Below are 4,922 nucleotides of genomic sequence, written 5' to 3' on the forward strand. Positions count from 1 at the left end.
TGGGCATCAGCCAGGTGTGGACCACGTTGGGACTCTCCCCATTGATTGCCATCAGGAGGGCATCTGGAGCCACCTGGAGACCCTCAACCCTCACCTGGGAGAGACATCAGCAACTATTTTTCCTGGGACAGTTTCTTCTTCCCTGTTCTTCCCTGCCATTTTCCCAATGCTTCTGGAATAGGAGTGATGGTTCTTAATAAATTTCTCTTTCTTACAAGTTTCATAATAAAATTGATGCTCCAAAGATAGAGAGAGAGAGAGAGAGAGAGAGAGAGAGAGAGAGAGACCTCAGGGTGAGGGTAGGAGCCCAGAAGCCACTAGCTACAAGGACTGGTCCACTGTGCCTCCCTCTCCTGCTCAGTGTAGATAAGAATTGGTTGCCTTGAGCCAGTGTAGACAGGGACACACATAGAGTCTGTGTAGATGGATACTTGCTCACCTTGACCTGGTGAAGACAAGACTCACTTGAAGACAGTAGCTTTAGCCAGAAGGAATCCTTCTCCCAGTCTTCAGGCTCCTTCCTGACCTCCTTCAATTTTTATGTTGATCAAAGGACACAGAATTTCAGTCAGATGGGAAGAAAAAACTCCAGGTATCTATTGTACAACAAGGTGACCATAGTTCATAACAATGGATTCTATTCTTGAAAAATTCTTAGCTGTAGATTTTAAATCTTCTCACAAACATGATAAGCATGTGCAGTAAATGCATGTTAATTAGCTCAAATTAGCCATTCCACAATGTATACATGCTTCAAAACATGTTGTACACAATAAATATATAAAATTTTTATGTCAATTAGAACAATTTTTTAAATAAAATTAGACAAATAAAGCTAAAAAAATGTTATTAATCCCCATGATCCACTAAAACTGTAATCTCAGATGTCAAGAGTCTTTGTAGCTACAATTCAGCCACCTTTATTCAGCTCCTTTTCTCTACAGTTTTGGACACATGCCTCCTTGAACCTCTCTCCCGCCTGCAGTCCTGGGGTTTTCATTATCTTTGTTTCCCTTCCTGACCCTTCCACTTTGGTTCTTCCTGTGCCTCTTCTATTACTCTGGTTTTCTCCTTAGCCTTCCCTCTTAAAAAGAAAATCTGTCCACTTCTGTCTGCATTTTAACCTTCAGCTAAAGGATGGTGTTTCCTAAAACCTAGCTCCTCCCATACATTTCCTATCTTGTTCTAAAAGGAACATTCTACTTCCATCTCCACACAACATCTCTGGGTCCTAACTCACCATCAGCCTCCCATAAAAAGGTCCTATCCTGCGATCCTCTGAACAAAGAAAATCAGAGTCATCTTTGATTCCTCCTCCAATGGTGAATGGAGTAACCAAATCTTTATAGGAAACAAAATGAAGAAATCGTCTTTCTCTTCCTACCATAACCACTTTGTTTAAATTTCCAGACAAATGCAAAGTCTCCTGGTTAGTCTCTATAGCTCTACTTTCCCTCCCTGTGCTTGCTGAGTTGCCCAGGCTAGCCTCAAACTTCTCCTGCCTCAGAGTCCCAAGTTGCTGGGATTGTAGTCATGCAACACTGCACCCAGCCAAAATTATTACTTTTAAATAACTCCCCTTTTCCAAAATCTTCAGTGGATCTCCTTGACTTACATAGTATTATATCCAGACTCCGCAGCTTTTCTCTCACGGGCCTTATTCTAAAATTCAGCTCACCTTCTTTCTCTCCAATGACTTCCTTCCAAATGCAGACTCTATCCCTCCACCCAGAATGCAGTTTTCTGCTTTTAAGTGTTGCCTACAGAGCTTCTTCCCAACTTCAAGCTAAAGAATGTCCTCCCCTCCCCATGCTGTGTGTCTATCTCTTGCCTATTTCTGGTCCTCTCTGATCAACCTTTACCGTGTGGCCCTTCAGGTGCTAATCCTATTCTGATCATCAAGCACAAACATTTTTGCCCACATCACACACTTGTCAATCATAGATAGGTGACTCTTGTGATGTGAAAGCGTGAGTGAGAAGGGGTCCAAATACATATGAAATACTTGAAGGGTGCCTCACCCATGCTGAAAGATCAGTCACAATCAGCTATTATTAGTATAACCATTCTTATTATTGTTACTATTAATACTATACTAATATCCTAGCATCATTCTTGAAATTAATATATTCTCAATAAACACAAACTCTATAAAATAATTTTCATGCATGGATGTTTTGCAAAGCAATTCATAAAGGCATAGAATGAAATGAGTTATTGTGGGCTTAATGATTATGTTTGAGAATAGATTTTGCATTGAAAGTTCTTTTATGAAAATCTTTATCCAGTTTGTGTATACATCCAAATTACAGTATATTTAGTCTCTTCTCAGGAATAACAGCCCTCCTCCTACCCATCTGTCATGTCAGGTTGCACTGAGCAAATGCTAATTTACCTTTTTGATATACCATTTGACAATTTCTAGTTTCAGATATCATACGCAAGGTTGCACATCAATGAACTAAATTTGAATCCATATTGTCAAGTGCATGTTTAGAATAAAATTATGTTGCATCTTCCATAGAAAAAAACTTAAAAGTGAAGTTGTATATCAAATGAGCATATGCATGTAACTTGAATGCAGAAGATAAAAGCAAGGCACAAGAAGTCATTATTATCTTATTGGCTATGAAATTACTGAATCAACTCTGCTGATTTATGGAAGAAGATCTAAGCAGCTTCGGTTGAACTTTTGTCGTGCGGCTTCTGCATGCCCATTCCATTAATTCATTAAACAAAAAAGAGCATTCTTTTCATTCTCATCATCTCAGCTACCCATGTTAAATATGCTAAAAGCTAAACACAAGCAATAATATTCCTGTCATCTTTTTTTATCTGCCAACTCCTCAGAAATAATTAACCTATATTGAGAGAAGTAATTCTTCACTCAAAATGATTTTTTACCAATGCAAAGTAGCATGCAATAAAAATTCCTATAACCTGGCATTCGGTATAAAAATAGAAATGAACAAGCTCTAACAGCATTTTAGCTCAATACAAAAGAGAAAAAGGCTTGTGTTTCATTTCATAGAATAAACACATTTTTAGGTTTTTTTAAAGATTTTTTTTTAATTTTTGAGACTAATTTCTGTTATCTGGAATACTTGGGTATTTTCAAATTGTGGAGGCGGGGTACTGGGGATTGAACCCAGGGCCTTCTGCATGCTAAGTAAAGTGTTCTACCACTGAGCTACATCCCCAGCTCTTTTTGCTGATTGATACAGGGTCTTGCTAAGTTACTCAGGTTGCCCTCAAGCTGGCAATCCTGCCTCAGCCTCCTGAGTAACAGGGATTACAGATGCATACTACAGTGCCTGGCCAATTTTTAATATTTTGAAATCCAAAAAATATGTTGCTATCTCTGCCATCTAAAGTGAAAAATTGAGGTAAGGAGTCACAGATATGAGGAACAACTTCAACTGGTAAAAAACCCAAATGGGAATTTTTAAAAGTGCTATGTGAGAAGAGGGATTCTGGGCACTGAGAGGCAAAACCAAGAACATCCTCAGTCTTTCATTTATGGATTGATTGACAGGAAGAGTGATGGACATAAATGGAAATAAAAACAAATTGATTAATATGAGTCCATAGGGACTAGGGTTGTAGCTCTGTGGTAAAGCACCTGCCGAGCACGTGTGAGGCATTGGGTTCGGTCCTCTGCAACACATAAAAATAAATAAATAAAGTTATTGTGCCCATCTATAACTAAAAATATTTTTAAAAAATATGAGTCTTGGGCTGGCGTTGTGGTTCAGTAGCAGCATGCTTGTCTTGCATGTGTGGGGCACTGGGTTCAATCCTTAGCACCACATAAAAAAATAAATAAATAAAGGTATTGTGTCCATCTACAACTAAAAAAAAATGAGACCCTACAGTGTGGCAGCTCACATATAAGTCACCTTGGTTCATACATTTTCCCAGCCCCTTTAGCATTTCATGCATCAAATAGAAGCAGTTGAACATGACAATAACACAGCTCACGGCTCAGTCCCCCAAGCAGACTCTAAGGTGCTTAGTTGCAGGTTTTCCCACTTTGGTACATCTGTACAAAGCTTAGATCTGTTCTTCTGCCTACTATTGACTGCTCTTCCCTTTCTTCCTAACTCTGAAGCTTCAACCCTCTCTTACACTCACTCCCATGTAGCTTCTCTGTTTCCCCACAGGTGGAATCTGAAATTTAGTGTAGCCTTGTTTTTCTAAGACAATCGCATTCATATCTGAATTAGGATTAATAATTGACTGTTATTTTCTGTTGTGCACTGGTTATAAAGTTGTATAAGTTCAAATGACCTTCCTCAGCTCTGTTTTTCCATTAAGTCATATTTTAGATACAAATTATAGCAGAAAAAAATGTTTGTATTATTCTTTAGAGTTTCTCAATAAAGTACTTCATCCTCACCCTAAAAAACAAATTGCTTATGTTGAAGCTTTAATGCATCATGGATTCTTCACCATGCATTTTCAAATCTTCCCTCTTCCCCACAGACTGATGTAGCCCTAGACTATGAAAAAAAAAAATCTTCAATATATATAACTAGGTTCTTCGTAAATCTACTCAGGTGCCAGAGAGTGCTCATCAACCAGGTACTCATCAAAAGTTACTAATATCAAACATTATTTGATTTTAATTGGTGAAGTCACTGAAGCTTTTTATTCTACCAATAATCTGTGATTGACAGCATTCTACCTATCTAATTACAGCACTGTGACTCATCTCTTCTATTTCATTGCACAAGACTTCTTGGAAAAGAGAAAAGGTTTTGTTCACCTGTCATCTCTCCTTTCAGTGCCTGCTCTTCGTTTCCCATGTTGGTCTCCATCATGTGGACTTTAGGATGCTCGTCACCTGCCTGCTACTTAGTGACATATTTTTGCAAGTATTTCTGGCATATAACTGCACACCAAGCTTGCTCTTCTTTTCA

Source organism: Spermophilus citellus (genome assembly GCF_964194105.1).
Source record: "Spermophilus citellus genome assembly, chromosome: 8".
NCBI lineage: Eukaryota > Metazoa > Chordata > Mammalia > Rodentia > Sciuridae > Spermophilus > Spermophilus citellus.